Source organism: Podarcis erhardii, assembly GCF_964252035.2.
Source record: "Podarcis erhardii genome assembly, chromosome: 10".
NCBI lineage: Eukaryota > Metazoa > Chordata > Lepidosauria > Squamata > Lacertidae > Podarcis > Podarcis erhardii.
In genome coordinates this window covers 65,106,093-65,124,109 of record NC_138500.1, presented here as the reverse complement: position 1 = coordinate 65,124,109, position 18,017 = coordinate 65,106,093, and the positions used below count along the sequence as shown (strand labels likewise).

General features: G+C 42.4%; 1 protein-coding gene across 10 annotated transcripts in view; it reads left to right on the top strand.

Annotated features, from left to right (window-relative positions):
• Positions 1 to 18,017, top strand: part of TAFA5 (TAFA chemokine like family member 5) — a 348,113-nt gene that overhangs the window by 84,210 nt on the left and 245,886 nt on the right. The window contains exon 1 of one of the 10 annotated variants that reach the window (XR_014160517.1): positions 14,390 to 16,465. The exons of 8 other annotated variants lie outside the window; for them this stretch is intronic. The gene's annotated coding sequence lies outside the window, so the exon portion shown is untranslated. Of the gene's footprint in view, positions 1 to 14,389; positions 16,466 to 18,017 lie in introns of those variants that run through there. One more of the 10 variants, XR_014160518.1, reaches the window with a different exon arrangement.

Below are 18,017 nucleotides of genomic sequence, written 5' to 3'. Positions count from 1 at the left end.
ACCAATACGAAGTATGGTCTGAAGAGAGGTGGTGATTGTGATTGTGACCAGGAAAACATACATACATATATCATTTGATTTGTATGCTATCTTTTCATAGCCAAAACCATGCCCAAGGCGGCTTACAGCATGAAAACATTTACATAATTGCAAATATAACAAAAGTAGTTATCAACAGTAAATAAAACATCAGAAAGTACACAACCAAATTGAACGAGATACAAAACAAACATACAAAATATCAACAGCAATAACAACAACAACCCTGTCTGACAAAACTCCTATTAGCAGTACAGTGGTGCCTCGCAAGACGAAATTAATCCGTTCCGTGAGGCTCTTCGTATAGCGGTTTCTTCGTCTTGGGAAGCAAGCCCATTGACAGCTTAGCGGATTAGCACTATTAGCGGTTTAGCGGCTTTTAGCGGATCAGCTGATAAGCGGCTTATCAGCGGATCAGCTGATAAGCGGCTTAGGGCTTAGGAAAAGGGGGGGGGAAGGGGGAAAAAACCCCGCAGGAACTCGCAAGACATTTTCGTCTTGCGAAGCAAGCCCATAGGGAAATTCGTTTTGCGAAGCGCCTCCAAAACGGAAAACCCTTTCATCTAGCGGGTTTTCCGTCTTGCGAGGCGTTCGTCTTGTGGGGCACCACTGTACCCCAGTCCAAGTAATGAATACAACTGGCAAACCAGGTCTGTAGTGACAAGCTGGATACTATAGCAATTCCCTGAAGCCACAGATCTGCTCTTCTGGGGAGTGCAACCGCGTCTGGAACAGGTGAAACCACTTTTTCGAGGAATTACATCCCTTGACACAGAAACTATCTACCAAATCTGATTTACCATGATCTATAGATGTCAGTGAGAATATTCTGGAATAAGTGTGCTGTGCACCAAATACCAATTTAACTTTATTAATTTCCTTAGTGACACCATGTATTTGTTATACCGTTCAAGCAATCTAACGACAAAGCACTTAGAAATAAACATGTCCTGCTAAGGACTGATTGTATTGCCTTTGGTGAAGCCTTTGAGATTGAAGGTTTTTCATAGCAGAATGTTTGTGCTTAAATAGATTTGCTAGTGATAGGGTGAGGTTAAGTTTATTTTTAGAATGCTGTTTGGTATGTCTCCTCAGAATGATGTAGAATAGCATTTCCAAAATCAATTGGAAATGGATTTCCACAGTTTCACATGTTGGAATGAGAGAGGCCACCTGGGTCATTTTTAGTTCAAATGTTTCCATGGAGAAGGGTTTACCTCTTTATTTAGAAGACTCACTTACAGAGCAATACTATTCTTGCATTACATTTGGGGTTGGGAGGTGGAGGATATATGCTGCCATTATGCTGATATAATAGCTACCCTATTCCATACATGCTCAGCCTGGGAAGTGAGGGGAAAACACCCAACAGGGGGGGGGGATTATAGATGTGCCTTGGAAAAACTGCCAGTGTCCTCCAAACAGCTGTGGAATGTGATACATAAGGAGCAGTCAAGTACAACATTCCATGTTTTCCTAGAGTGGACATGCGAGGGAAAGGGCATCACATGGATTTCCAGAGGCCCTTTCCCTCCATGTTGCCAGACTTCCAATAAAGGGAGGCCAATCACTGAAAAAAAGACAGATCTTGGTCAATGGCAATCTAAACTCAAGAACCCAGGGATGGTGAGCTCTTCATCAGTTGCTGGACTATAAATGCCATCATCCCTGACTATTGGTCGTGCTGGTTAGGCTCAGTGGGAGTTCCAAAAGATCTGCAGAGCCATACATTCTCTACTCCAGCCTTACTGATGGGGCACAGATTGGGGTATGATAAACATAGCTTAATTTTTCAGCAACCTTTCTTCTCTCTCTCTCTCTCTCTGCCCACTGCTCAGGAAATTTTCATAAGTTCAGGTTCAGTTTCCTTTGGATGAGAATTGGGAACTGCCATTTATTTATTTTATTTTTTAAAATGTATTTTTTATTAAATATTTTCTTGGTTTACAAAAGTATGTGCAATGTCTCTCTCTCTCTTTTTCAAGGAACATTTTTTTTCAGATCAGTTTCATTTGTTGAGACATTAGGAAGAAAAGGGGTAAAGAGGTGGAGGGGGGAAAGGTGACGGGGTGGGGTCGGGTGGCGATGTTTCTATTTTACATAATATACCGGTATGTGGGGTTTTGTGTCAGTATCGCTTGTGCAGGTTCTCTGCTGTTCACTTGTGTTCCTTTGGTGGTGAGAGAGGTTGGGGTTGGCCTAGGGTGTGGTTGTTCGTTTGTGATTGGCTGTGGGGATCTTTGTTTTCATGTGTGAGTGGGGTGTGTATGTGTTTTGGATCAGGTTAGCCATATTGATTTGTATGCTGTTGGTGGATTTTTGTCATTGTCTTCTTGGGCTGTGTATCTGATAAAGGGAAGCCATACCGGGGTGAAGGCATCTTCTTCTCTTTGTCCCCATGTCAGTTTCAGTTTATTGGTTAATTTTTCTAGTAAGGCTGTTTTCCATACTATTTGGTACCGTTGGTCCATGCTTACTCCTGAAGGGTCTCTCCAGTGTCTGGCTATGGTGTTTCTGGCTGCTGAGTTATTTGTGGTGTAAATGGGCATTATTGTCTTGGAAGATGTTTAGTAGGGCCAATTCTGGGGTGATTTCTAATACTTGCTTAGTTATTTTACATATTTCTTGTATGGCTGTTGTCCAGAATAGTTGGATTTTGGGGCACTCCCACCACATGTAAATGCTGTGTTTGGGGAGGGACACTGGTTTACAACACTTGCCCAATGGCATTGCACCTAGTGCTTTTACGTACAGATTCTCACCTTCCTAAATTCGAGGTTGTGGAATTAGTTTAAGGAGAGCTAGCCTTTCTTATTTTTTAGAACCAGGTTAGTTGGTATGTCACCCGCATCTTTCACTCCTATGGCTAGAATAATTATTCTGGGTTTTCAAATTCTAATACATTTTTATGAAGGGTGTTCTATAAATGTCTCAAATAAAATAAATGTGCATCAGAAGTGCAACATGAGAAGAATGTTGCATTTTTGTTTTGTGTGCGTGTGTTTGTTTGTGTGCCTGCACACATGCACACACAGCTTTCAGTGGACTAGTGGCGCAGTAGAAACTGTCAAAAGCCTCCTTCTCTTTTCACCTTCTCACTAAGGCTTCTGACAGACTTCCTTGGTTACTTATGTTTTGAAATATAATGTGCAACATGATCTTAAAATACAGTGGCACTCCCTCCTCCATGATGGGCTCCTAACTTTGTGCAGTTGTTCTGCTTTTAATTTGTAAGTTGTCTTTTGAATCCATTTTAGGTTGAAAAGTCTACTGGCCTCAATGCAGAAATGTTTCTTAACATTATTAATTTCAGTTATTTAGGACACTCTTAATTATGGTAATTATAGCTTGTTCTTCTGTTATGCCGGTGGATAGTTTCCAGGCACATATTCACATGTCTATGGCCAACATCAGAATTCAGCTTAACTCTTGCTCCTTAAAAACTTGGATATAAGTGGCAGTTGTAAGAAGCACTTTAACAAATAAGTTACAGAAATCAAGCTCTGTTGTCCTCCTGCGACGATCATGCCAGTCATTTTGCTAAGCAATTTTTAATCTACCTGCACCGTAAACAACTCCTCTATTCCAAAGGGGAAAACAATGTGTGGAGGAAAGACTTTTGTAGTATGAATAAAACAAAACACACACACACACACACACACACACACACACACACACACACACACAAACATTCAATGGAAAAATGTACCTTCTGGGATATCGCTTCTTATCTTCAAAGAAAGCTATTTAACATTTTAGGTCAGGCTCCTTGAATGTGCTATATTCATTCACATAGCTATAGATGGTAATATAAACAGAATATTAATGCATTTGAAAAAGCCATTTACAAAACTCGGCACACCTCTCCACAAAAACCCCCCTCAATGTTCTGTTAACCAGCCTATCGGGAAAGAAAACAGTCAGAAATGGATGCAAATAAAACCTGAATATTCTTAGTACTAATGTAAACTATTGCGGGGGGGGGGGGGAGTTACTATCAGCCATAATTTCAGTTTGTACACATGGCTTTGTATTCTGAGATCATACTGCACATTATATTTGAAAGTATAAGTAAACATCAGATGCCTTAGTGAGAAGGTGAAAAGAGTTTCTTATTGCAAGGTAAATTGCTGTAATTTCTCATAGTCAGAGGGTCAGGAGCTCAGATACTGATCTCATCCACTTACTCAGATAGGACAACGTTATTGATAAACACCTTGGTACTTGCGGTGTCTGCTGAGAATTGATGCCAGTCCTCCATGCTTACATCAACAGAACAGCCTCTTTCTTGCTAATCTCCTCGCTAACCTTTATACCTCAAGCAATACTCTTCAATATCGAATTAATCACAGTTTTGCCAATACCATCTGATACTTCAATTTACTACCTGACATTTTCTTTTATTCTAGAAAGGCAGACTCAGAACAAAATAAAAGTAAGTTTCCATTTAAGTGAGGCTTGCATAACTTCAATGGCAAATTAAAAATGAACAGTCATTGTTCTGATCTGCAAGGCATATTGTGAAACAAAAAAAGAACCCTAATCTCCTATACTAACAAAGTTCCACTTTGAGTTCTATGAAATTTCCTCCCGGGTTCATAATAATAATTATAAGCAAGCAGGTCATAGGGTAGATTAAAGGTAAAGGGACCCCTGACCATTAGGTCCAGTCATGACTGACTCTGGGGTTGCGGCGCTTATCTCGCTGTACTGGCTATGGGAGCCGGCGTACAGCTTCCGGGTCATGTGGCCAGCATGACTAAGCTGCTTCTGGCGAACCAGAGCAGCGCATGGAAATGCCGTTTAGCTTCCTGCCGGAGCGGTACCTATTTATCTACTTGCACTTTGATGTGCTTTCAAGCTGCTAGGTTGGCAGGAGCTGGGGCCAAACAACGGGAGCTCACCCCATTCAAACCGCCGACCTTCTGATTGGCAAGTCCTAGGCTCTGTGGTTTAACCCACAGTGCCACGCGCGTCCCATAGGGTAGATTACAACCATTTAAAATACAGTGTTGAAAGCCGTTAAAATAAATTAAAGTCACAGGACTAAGGTGGTCCTTGAAAACAGACATGGCAGATGGCCAGAGTTAAGAAGGTGTGTCTTCAGCATGCACTGAAAACTGTATATCCTTCTTTGGGAAGGAGGGCCACAATTTTGGGGCTGCCACAGAAAATGCCCTTTCCCACATGGTCACCACCACCCAGAGCTTCTGAGGGTTATGGAACTAAAAGAGGACTTATTCTGTTGATCTTAACACCTACGGGGATCTGTAGGGAAAGAGGTGATCTTTCTCATATTTGCACCCAGAGGTTTTTAGGGATTTAAGTTTAGCCCCAAAATGAAATAGAAACAAATGTGGGTGGTGCTGTGGTCTAAACCACAGGGCCTAGGGCTTGCCGATCGGAAGGTCGGCGGTTCAAATCCCTGTGATGGGGTGAGCGCCCGTTGTTCGGTCCCAGCTCCTGCCCACCTAGCAGTTCAAAAGCACATCAAGTGCAAGTAGATAAATAGGTACTGCTCCGGCAGGAAGGTAAACGGTGTTTCTGTCCGCTGCTTTGGTTCGCCAGAAGCAGCTTGGTCATGCTGGCCACATGACCTGGAAGCTGTCTGCGGACAAATGCCGGCTCCCTTGGCCTATAGAGTGAGATGAGCATGCAACCCCAGAGTCATCCGCGACTGGACCTAATGGTCAGGGGTACCAAAGTTCAGCCCCAAAATAAACTAGAAACAAACGCAGCTGCTTGGAACCGGTATCATATGATTTCTAAAAGCAACAAGAAAGGAGATCCTGCCTAAATATCGGGAAGAACTTTCTAATGGTAAGAGCTTTTCAACAGTGCAACGGACTCAGAAGGTGGTGGATTCTCCTTCGCTGGAGGTTTCTAAGCAGAGGGTGGATGGCTACCTGTGATAGATGCTTTAGTTGAGTTTCCTTCATTGCAGGAAGTTGAGCTAGATCAGCCCCAGGATCCCTTCCAACTCTATAATTCTATGACTCTATAATTACTCCAGTCAGTAACCTGGCTGCTACCTCTTAGACCAGTTGAAGTTTAGAAGCTATAGGATTGCAGCATGAGGCCCACCGAAGACAGAAATTTAACCTTTCAATTGTCCTAACACTTTTTGACAGGGCCAGATTTAGGTTTGATGAGGCCCCAAGCTGCTGAAGGTAATGGGGCCCTTTATATGTCCAGCTGTCCTTTGTCAACAACAAATTGTGAATGTTTTTTGTGTTGAATATATGCTATATGGTAATTTATGGACCTAATAGGTATCAAAAGCCATTTGCACATAAAAAATAGGAGCCTACACAACACAAAGCACTGTTGCTGTATGTAGGTTTTGTTTTATTTGTTTTTTAACTTATATTTTGGAAATGTACATCCAGTGGTTTTTTTCCTTTAATTTTTTGGGGGGCTCCAAGAGAGTAGGGCCCTAAGCTATAGTTTGTTTAGCTTATACATAAATCCGGCACTTCTTTTTGATGTCATTTTTAGCAAAGAAAGAAGAATTCATGATTTCAATCTCTGGCAGCAGCATAACCTTGAGTTTGCCTAGAAAAGTACACACTGTGAGCAGTTAAGCATTTTGCAGAACTGTCTACCAGTTTGTTTTGTATTTTGAGAGGCATAAGAAGGAATGCAAATATAGTACTTTCATTTCAGGAACAACAAAAAAGACATTTCCCTGAGCATTCTTGAGATCTATCTATCTATCTATATATCATCTATCTATCTGTCTATCTATCATCTATTCATCCATCCATCACCATCTATCTATAGCATAAAAAAAGGAAGGCAACATCCCAAATATCCATTAAGGATTGTCCATTCTCAGTGGCCATGAAATGTTGAGTATTTGGAAGAGGAGGAGAAATGGAATGGAGTGTCCAGGAACAAAGCATGGCTGGTTGGCTCTTAACTTGGGTAGGAGTGTTCCACACTGCAATATTTTGCTGTTAGTTCCACTTGCATATTTATGCCTCTCTAAATTTTCATCCCCCCCCCCCCAAAAAAAAGAGAGAAATTCACCAAATCCTTTTATGCAAACCACCATTCTCAGTATAGAGGCTACTGTCATTGCCTGGCTGTGGTTAACTGAGATTGTGCAATGACAGCACTTGCCAGTTTTTTTTTTAAGACAGTGAGAATCAAATGTATGCATACTATTCTGGTCCACTGCTGTATTTCTGTCTTAACCGGGAAGAGTGATAAACACTGACTCTGTGAAATGTTTCAATCCTGTATCTTCATATGACCTGTGTCTTCAGATGTGTCAGACCCACAACAGGGCACTTGGTTCTCTTATGTTTTCATTTCCTTGTGCATTTTCAAAAGTGATTCTGATTGAATCATGTATTCAGGATATAATAACAATTTTGAAATAGATAACTCCCAGTAGTTAGGCTGTTTTTAGGTTGCCTGAGGTGTTTTTGGATGGGTTAAGAACTACACTGAGCCTTGACATATACGCACAATTTTGTGCTGTGAATTTAAATTTCACAAAACCTGTTCGAAATCTCCCAGTGTTCCATTATTTCAGGATCATTGACACAACAGGTCAACTGGTGGTGTAAAACGAGCTTGTACTCAGGGCGTTTATCTTATGGACCAAATGCAGACCTTGTGTCAGAGGAAAATGGAATTATGGAAATAAATCAAAAGGGATTGTTGGTCTTTGTATAAAATTCAATAATAAAAGCCATGGACTGTGATTTGAATTGCCCTTAAGTATTTAAAAATAAAAATTGGTGAATTGCATCAAAACATGAATACAGAATACTGTAGGAAGGAAGGAACCTACAACGAGTATTTGGTTTACTGAAATCTGATTGATCTGATTTGAACTTCCCCTCAAAAATAAAGTGGGAGGGATTGGGGACACTAAGTCTTTCAACCTCAGAAACAGATGCCTACGCCTCCCATTTTAGCCATACCATTAATTTAAAAGGAATCCTTTTAGAAAACTAGAAACTTCATTGAAGCCCAAATTCTAGGGGTCATATAATTATGTATATATATTTTTGATTTATGTATACAAAGTGTCAAGTGTGAGTTGAGTTACCATAATATGAAGTCTTGGGGTGTTGTTGTTTTTTTTCCTTTTAAAAAATCAGGGCTGACTAGTTATTGGCAACTATGTGCACTTGCTTAGAAATTGATTGCTTTTGGGATAATTTTCACTAGTGCTTTAATTCAGGGATTACCGAGCGATGAGTTGATCCTTTGGGCTTCTCCAGTTATAGCAACTCTGAGCCAAATCTTTGTTATTGTAACTCAAAAGTAGATAAGAATCAGGATGTCGTGCAATAAACTGAGTTAAGTAAAACTTACAGGATGGAGCCAAACTTAGTCTTGCTTAGAAAAGACCCATTGAAATTATTGTGTCTGTTCTGTGCACAGTGGCGTAGCGTGGGTTGTCAGCACCCGGGGCAAGGCAAGTAATTTGCGCCCCCTAACCCATGGATTTGCGCCCCCTAACCCTAACCCCCAGATGTTGCACCCGGTGCGGCCGGGGCCCCCCCCCTGCACCCCCCACACTACGCCACTGTCTGTGCATGACTAAATCCTGATTCAACTCACAGCAGCAAAAATAAGAACGGAAAATCAAGTTCAAGATACCTTACACAGCTAGAAAAGGTTCTAGCTAACTTTAAGAATGTGCTGTTGTAGAATATGTCATATGTCCCTATATCTACTATACTATCTTTGCAAGTTGAAGCTTAATTGTATTATACCATCCTATGTGAACATGACTGGCATTTTGAAACATTCATTTCTTTTAAAATATTCTAACCGTTTATTAAAAGAATATTCTAACCTGGCATATCAAAGGGATTTATTTCTAAGTAATATGGAGATCTTAGTTAATGTGTTTGCAGTTATATTTTTCTGAACTTCAAAATCTTAGATTTCAGGGAGATGAATGTATATATTAAGTCATACTGTTAATACTATATTGTGAGAAATGAAAGGTGGCAAATTTAGCAAAGTAGTCTTATGTAACAATGTACTAACTGGGGCTTTTATTGCAAGTGATGTCTGCAATTACAGAATGGTGGTCCACATACAACATAGAGGGGGCAAAATACGTATTGGAGGGTCAGCAGTAGAGAGAAGGTAATGATTCCTAATCTTCATATTACTCTACCAGAAGAGAGTTCTTAAGAGCATTAAAATAATTCCTTAGAGCACAGAGGACTGAAATGATCCCTAGATTATCGGCTGGTAATCCATTTCATCCTGTTGGACAGAAGAAGCTGTAATTCACCGTAATGCCTAGTCAATGAAACTTTGGGTTTTATTCATAAAAAGAACAACCCAAAGCTTCTAAACTATATTCCATATAGCTTGCTTGTAAACTTTAGCACATTGCCATTCAGAATTGCGCATGCAGTTACTAAAGTATTTGAAGTGTAGTTGCTTTTTTTGTTTGCATTGTGGGAAGGAAGATCTTTGCATTACAATTCTGTTTCATCAGACTGATGGATTAGAACAGCATGCTTAGATTGAAATAATTTTCAAAAAATAATTTTCAATTCACATGGTCAGGATTTTATCTGTGTTATGCATCCTTTTTATCAAGCAATATCATCTCTTAAAGATGTGGGGTCTTCATCTATTCTGTTTTTTCATAGAAGTACGAAGAGCTGCCTGTTCATTTCCTTCTGCGTCACCCAGTGTGTCCATAATATTAGATCACTGTATGGCTGTAATGATGTCACAAACTGCAGAACCTGGACTCCATACATGCATTAGCTTCCTCCTACAATTTCTTGAAAATAGCAGGAAGAACTTTCTCATACTATTTCCTGCAAACCCTGATCTTTTGCCATCCAATAGTCTCATCAGATAAGACTACTGCACAGCATGGTGTAGTGGCTAAGAGCGGTGGACTTGTAATCTGGTGAACCGGGTTCACTTCCCCATTCCTCCACAAGCAGCTGCTGGGTGAACTTGGGCTAGTCACACTTCTTTGAAGTCTCTCAGCCTCACTCACCTCACAGAGTGTTTGTTGTGGGAGAGGAAGGGAAAGGAGATTGTTAGCCGCTTTGAGACTCCTTAAGGGGAGTGAAAGGCAGGATATCAAGTCCAAACTCTTCTTCTTCTAATTTATTATTAAGGCAAAATATTTTGCCTGGTATGGACTTCCAAGCAGAATTGGTATATATATATATATATATATATATATATATATATATATATATATATAGCGCCAAATGATCACTGCCAGTCAGCAAATGTTTCTGAACAGAATCAGAATTTAGATGTTTGTTTTGGAATTTCACATTTACATTATTGCCTGAAACTACTATATACTTTGTAAATGATTTGGCTAGGCATCCCCCCCCCCACCACACTTCTGACCTGCACCCTCTCATCATAGCAGTGGTTTATTGCCACTTAGTAGAGCCTGAAACAAGAAGGTTTGAAATGTAGTTGGTATGAAGTATGGCTAGTTCGGCGACAGGACTGGATGCACAGCTGTAGCTCACAATCTAGCATTCAGATGCATTGAACAATCATTCTTAGTTGACCTAAATCCACATTAGTGCTGCACTGAAATCCTATGATGGGTTCATGCACTATATCATCCAGCCATAAGGGAATGGTAGGTGTTACATTGAGGATAAAATATTTGTAATGGAGATAGTTAATGTAAATGCATATTGTCCCCCCTCCCATCCACCCTTTTTTCCTACATGGTTTTGGCTTTGTTATGCTGACTGCCTTCTAGGTCCTTGATACCACTAGACTTGGTTATTACAAAGAGCAAATGGCTTCAGTTTTGTTTATGCATGGTTGTTTCTAGGGACTCCTGTCTTCAATTCTGACTTTTTCCCCCCAGAGGATGTGATTAATGATGAATGCTTCTGCACTCCTGCAATTATTACTTAACTCTATTTAAGGAGATGTCAGCATGTTAGATAGATATATTCCAGATCATAGTTGTCCAATGTTTCCCTTTTTTTAAGGGAAATTCCCTTATTCCGAATAGGATTCCTCACAAGAAAAGGGAAAAGTTGACAGCTATGTTCCAGATCAACAAGGAAGTGATGTTGGAAAGTATGTATGTGCATTGCAAATCTTTTATTGCTTGTAACATAGATCACACAACAGATTTATATTTGGTTATGAATGAGTTAATTTTACTCACAAAATAATGAAACTTAAATCACACGACCAAAATTGGGCAGAAATGCATGTTCTTAATTTAGTATGTGACAGAGAATCATCCTAGTAAAATGGTAGACAGCCATTTCCCCCCGCCCTTATTGTTACTTTTACAAATCGATGTAAGTAAAAACAATCTATAGCTATACAAAAATCCAGATGGAGCACAGAGTACCAAATCCCCAAAGGGGGTTTGTCTATGTCTACTCAGAAGTTAGTTTTATTGAACTCTCTGGGGCTAACTCCCAGATTAAGCAGAGTTTGAATTGCAGCCTGAGTTCCCTGCTGATGACTTATGTTTCTGATAATAGGAATGGATATCGCACCTGCACGTGATAGCTGATTCATTTGTTACAAGTGATGTAATTCTGGTGCTATTAAAGTCATGCAGAGTAAAATATTCTGTTCTTAATTTCCTTTTGTGTTCCTCTGGTCAAGGGAAATTTCGCCCTGACACCATCATGGCCATTACTGCATAATGGGGGGTTGCAATTGATCATATTGATTTTTCTAGTAAGAATAACAGAAATCTCTGAATAATTTTACCTATTTAAAAAACAACAACTGTGTACAATGACAATATTAAGAAGGATATAAGCTAGATCTGACAGTTATGTGACTATATTAAATACAGTGGTACCTCGGTTTACGAACTTAATCCATTCCAGAAGTCTGTTCTTAAACCAAAACCGTTCTTAAACCAAGGCACGCTTTCCCTAATGAGGCCTCCCACCACCGGTGCCCTTCCACCATTTGGATTCCATTCTTAGACCAAGGTAAAGTTTGCAAACCAGGACACTACTTCTGGTTTTTGCAGAGTTCGTAAACCGAATCGTTCATAAATAGGGCTGTTCTTAAACCGAGGTACCACTGTATGTCATTTATGCAGTAATGTTAGAAGAGAACTGATGAGCAATCTAGGACAGCCCATTTGTACCAGTAGAGGTCCCTGTATCTAGACTGAACCAGTTCAGTTCAATTTTCTTCTTCTTTAATCTGTTTTTTGGTTAAGAAGCAATATTTGATAGCCAGGCTAAAGCTGTTTCTTCTCAGGACAGAGAAGAGGAGGTTATGGTCATTTCTTTCATATGCTTAAAAATTGCTACTGTACCTTTCCTTCATACCTGTCCTTCATCTAAGAAGGTTTCTGCTGCACTATTTTTATATTGCATGTTACAGATTTTTCTTACTATCGTTCTCATGTTTCCTCCAACAACCAACTGAGGTTGGAACTAGAAAAACAATATGTGACTTAAGTTCACCTCCAAGAAGCTCTGTGTGTACCAACTTATTCAGTTGTATAGGAACTATGTTGTAATTTTGATTTTTCATCCTTTCATACTATACCTCAAATTGGCTTTGAATAAATACTTAACTCTTTGTTTGATTTTGTCAGATTTCAAGGTTTCCAAGTATTCACGTTTTTCACTGTTTTCTGGGGTTTGTGCTTCATTCAGTGATTAGCATTGGGGCAGTTACAAAAAATAAATAAAAATATTGCCGTCTACTCTGCCCTCCTTTTCCCCCTTCACAGAACACCTGGTTTTTAAAATTATGGATTCTACCCTATTCCTTACGTCAGCTAATACATTCTTAGGGTGTTTCTTCACAATGTGGGGGTGGAAGCAAAGACCATGAGATGAGCTTGATGTAGCAGTTCTATTCTTGGCTAACCTTGAGGAAACTGGAGCAGTTATTATGTTTTGTTTTTGGAGGAATTGCTTAGCTAAAACAACAACAACAAAAGTTGAACCATTCTGACCAGGAAAAATTCTGTGCCAACTAGAAATCTGTTCCATCAACCCCAGAGCTACTGATTTATAGGGCCTGTACAAATTAGACAGACATGGAGGTTGCTTGAGACACTATTTGAGTGCCCTGCATCAACTTCACACTTCAGCTACATGTCTATGCTACAAGCACATCGATTTTATGGGAGCATGGTTCACCTGCTATGGTTCACCTGTTGAATTCGGCTAGCGATCCCAATCTTGTTTCATTGCACCACAGCCAGAAACTTTAAAACTAGAGTAAATCTGTGGTGAAGATTTGTTCTGAGTATCATAAACAACCAGCCTTCCACTCAGATCCTACATATTCGGAAGGAAATTCATTCTGTTAAGCAAAAATGGACTTTCAAATAAGTTGTATAGGATTCCAGCCTTACAGCACTATGTATACCTACATAAGTTCAGTGGGGCTCTCTTTGTATGTTTTTGCAACACTGAAGAAACTATATACTCTTTTTCTAGCCTTGAAATGCAATTCACATTTTCTGACTCTTTCTGCACCAAAACGGTTCTGCAGTCTTGCTGGGCATAGCGGCACCCACTGAAATAAGATCTTAATTATATCTAAACAGATTGAATACTGACTGCGTGGATACCACTGAACCTTCATTTACTGTTTGTTGTAGGGATGGTACTAGTACTGGGCAGGCACTAAGTCTATTTTGGAAGATGGGTCAAGAGTACATAAAAAAAATGCATGTATGCATATAAAATAAGAGAACACAATGATTTTTCGCAATATTTGCTTAGGCAATGGAATTGACGAAAATGGTTAGGCAAGTCCCATTAATTTCAATGAAGTAAGCCCTATTGATTTTAGTGACACTTGCTGCCAGGTAGATAGCTTGCAGTGTAAGAAATTATGATAAGGAGATGCAATGCCAATAGTAACACCCCCGGGGAGCCGCTGGATGTCAATAGGTAGTTATCAGAAACAGGTGGTATGCCTTGAGAGGGGAACTACCAGCAAGCTGCAGATGGCATAGTGACTTTATCGGCAGAAAAGAAAAGTAATGGAAGTGTGATCTGCAGAGAAGTAAACGAAAGGGAGTGCTAAATAGCAAAAAGCAGCCTGCGCTTCGCATGCCTCTAAGCTGCTCTTCTGTATTTCCCGCACCGTTCCATGTGGCCCACGTTGCTTCCGAAATGGTCCTTCTTCCCCGTGGCATCCCTTACATCACACTTCTCAGCACACAGCAAGCGCACTGTCTGGGATCTCTTGTCGGTCCCTCTGGTACTGTAAATCACACCGCCGCCTCCTCTCCCTACGCCCGTGCGCCCCTGCAGCTTACTTGCCTTTCTGTAAATCGCTACAACCTACTGACATTCAAGCGGCTCCGCTGGCATTCTGCTGGGTGGCTGAGCAGAAGCCTCCAGTCTGTCACTCTGATTTTAATAAATATCACCCACATCAAAGCCCGCATTTCGAGGCGGGGTGGGAAAGGTAGCTCTGGCATTCGCAGAGGCTCCTGCCCGGCTCTGGCCACCTTTCCTCCTCTGCTCCTGCCTTGCGCTTTGGTGTCTCCCTCTCCACCCCTTTCCTGCCGCCAAGCTTCCAGCGGCGCAGTTCCAGCTCGGCGCTGCCAGACTGCCTACCTCCCCGCTCTGCTTGTTTGTCGTAGGGAGCTGCCTGTCGGAGCCCGAGCAGCTTGCCGGAGTGGCTTCGCTCTTGCGCCCAGCGCGCACGCTCGCCTCTCGGGCATGCTCCTTAACAAGCGAGTCAGCCCAGCCTGCTGGGGACCGAGGCGCCGCGAAAGTTGCTCCACGGCGCTAGGAGTCTTGCAATAAGACGCTGCTGGCGGAGAGCGCGCCCGAGGCGCTGCTTTCGCCGCCATCCAACGAACGCGCGCAGCCGGCCAGCCTTCCTGCCTCTCCGCGCTGCGAAGGGGGGCGGTGGGGGGGGGGAGAGAGAGAAGCAGCAGCCCCGAGGGAGGCTGGGTCCCTGGAGTCCGTGCAGAATTGGCTCCGCCGCCTTGGCAGACGAGGAGGCACTTCGGAGCCCGAGCTGCCTTCGTCAGCCTGCAGCCGAGAAGGGAAGATTACACCCACCAGCACCCGCCAGAAGAGGAGAAGGGGAAAGCTCCGGGGGAAGCCGAGGCGGCCGTCCCCGCCCTGTACCAGCGCACCTCGAGCAAAGCATCACCAAAACCCCCTCGCTGCCTACAGCCAGCGAGCGGGGCTGGGGCTCCCTGCAGAAGCTACCTTCCTCCCGCCACCAGAACCGAGGAGCAGCCTCGTCTCTCCGCCCGATCCCTCCCGCAGCAGCGGCGGCGGCGTCGCAGCCTGGGCACCGATTTCCGTGGAGAGGGGGGGGCAACGCTGCGATGGAGGTGTCAACCTGTGGGCTGCTGCTGCTGCGACCCGTCTCCTAAACCGCTTGCCCGTTTGCCCCAAGACGCTCTGCGGGTGCCGCGGCGGGGGGTGCTCGGGTGCGCGCGTGTGTGCGCGGTGGAGAAGGCGAGGCGAAGGCGCACGGGGCGCGCCAGGGAAGAAGAGCGAGCCAGCCTTTCCCCGGCCAGGTTGGGAGGCGACGGGAAGGTGGCGGCGAGCAGAGGGGAGGCGGGAAGTCCCCGCGCCCTTCCCGGCTTCGCGCAGCAGCAAGCGCGCAAGAGATGCCCCAGCCGCCGCCAGCTGGCACCTGCGCTGCCCTGCGATGAAAGGATTAATTGAGTTGCTTTGAACCGCGGAGGGGAAGCGGCCGGCTCTGGGGACCGAGCAAGGGAAGCCGTCGGAGGGAAGTTGGACAGCGAGGCAGCCTCCTTTGCACCCTCCCTCCTTCGCAGGCCATCCTTCCCCTCTTCTTCTTTTTTTACAGGGTCGTGCCAAGCGAACCCAGCGAGCGGCATCTGCAGGAGCTTCGTGCCCACAGGGCAGCATCAGCGCTGAGAGGACCGGCTTGTCTCCCGCATTGCTCTCCCTGCTGAACCGAAGCCGTCGCTGAGCAGCAGCAGCAGCGAAAAAACAAGCTCATCAGAGCAGGGGGAGCGATTGCGCAATTCTGCCCAGATTGTCTTCCCTCCCCTTCCTCTCAACTCCCCCCCCCACTCCACCCCAACCCCCAATGCTGCTCAACTCCCGAGGAAACAGAAAGCTGATTCATGGAGCCCAGACCCAGCTTACTCTGTGCTGCTCTCCTTTTGAAGATCAGGATGCTTGCTCCTACTGCTTGAGACTTTGTGTTAACCCCCTTGCTCTCCCCTCCCCCAAGCCGAGGGGAGCGAGGGGGAGGAAAAAGGCTCCCTGCGATCTCTAGCCTTTTCTCTGTTTTGGAAGTGTGGTTACTGGCTGGCTCAAACCTGGGAAACATTGATGCATCGCTCTGGAAATTCATTGTGTGACTTTCTGGGTATTTGCTGAGTTCCAACCCGAGATGCAGCTCTTGAAAGCTTTATGGGCAATAGCAGGAGCAGCTATCTGCTGTTTTCTTATATTTGTCATCCACTCCCAGTTCCTTAAAGAAGGTAATTATATCTGCATGCCTGCATACACTGGTGTTTCCCCCCCTTCCTGATTCCGAATGCTGAGATATTCCTTATTTCTTTCCATTTATTTGCAGTGTGTCCTAGTTCCACAGATCTCTCTTATCTAGTACATTGGTACGTTATTACCAAAAGAGGCTTTTTTTTCTTTTTTAACTTTATTTTATATGCAACGAAGACACAGGGTTTATATTCCAGCTGAGTGCATTCTATGTGGGCAGTGTTGAAATCTCTAGCCTTAGTTCATACATTTATAAGCTGAAAACTGTTGTTTTCTTCTGGATGAATGACCTGCTCTGCTGCTATTTAGAACTTGAAATAACACTAAGCCACTGGTAAGTGTATTAATACACTATAAATCCCAATAAGTAAAAATATGTATCATTCATATATATATATATATATATATATATATATATATATATAGACTCACCAGTCATCCTCTTCTTTTTCTTCTTTTTTTAAAAAAGCAAATTCAATACATTTTCAATAGATGGCACTAAAGTTCTATGATCAGGGCAAGGAAGAGTAGAGATTGGGCAGGAGGCTCATTCCTCCATCCTTCTTTCCTAAGAGTGGAAGAGGCCTTTCTGCCTGATTTTTAGGGGTTTTTTCATTAAGTGTTCAAATAAATTTTGTCTCAGAACAAGCAAACAAATAAGCAATACAGCCAAAGCAAAGCAAATGTAATGATTCAATTTCAAGTGGGAAAAAACAAGAAGAATCTGATGTATTTTGTAGTTGAACATAAGATTGTTATTGTTATTATTTTTTCTTAAGCCTTTCAGGGGTTTTTTTGCCGCCTTACTGAGAATATTAGGGGTTAGTCCTTCAAGAAGGTTGATTTAATTAATTGAATCCTTTACAAGCCACTGCCCAAGGTGAAAGTTTAGCTTGTTGTTGATTGAATATGTGTGTGTTCAGGTGTGAGAAAAGGTGTAGCTATTTTTTAAAAAAAAGAAATGCAGCAAAGGTTTTATAGTAGGTTTTTTTGCTACCAGTAGATTAAATGCAGATGGTAACTTAATTGCACTAAGGTCCGATTGAAATCAATGGAAAAAATGAGTCGTGGTTTAAGTCAGGTCGCATTGATTTCAGTGGGAATGAAGTGCAACTAACTTCATCTGGACCTCACCTAATACTAGCAAAAAAGAAAAGAAAAGAAAAGAATAAGTGTTCAGATGTCTCAGAATCCATATTTATTCAAAGTAATCACTTAGTATGATATTGGCTCTTGGAAATATGCAAGAACTTTCAGTGCCTCATTGGCAAAGTGCTCTCCCCAATTGGCCACTGTAGTCTTTACACATGTCAGTTGCTCATGAACTTTAAATATGTAAGTCATCTAGCAAATATATTGTTATGTATCTATAAGTATTTAGGAATTATTATTTTTTTAAAAAAATCCCCTTTGTGCACCAGATACATGGAATGCCTTGCTAGTGTTTCCTGAGCTCCTGCTCAGTGATTTTAAGATTGTTGTTAATGAAGATACTGCTAAGAACAATGCAGTGTAGAAACATTCTTAGTGCCT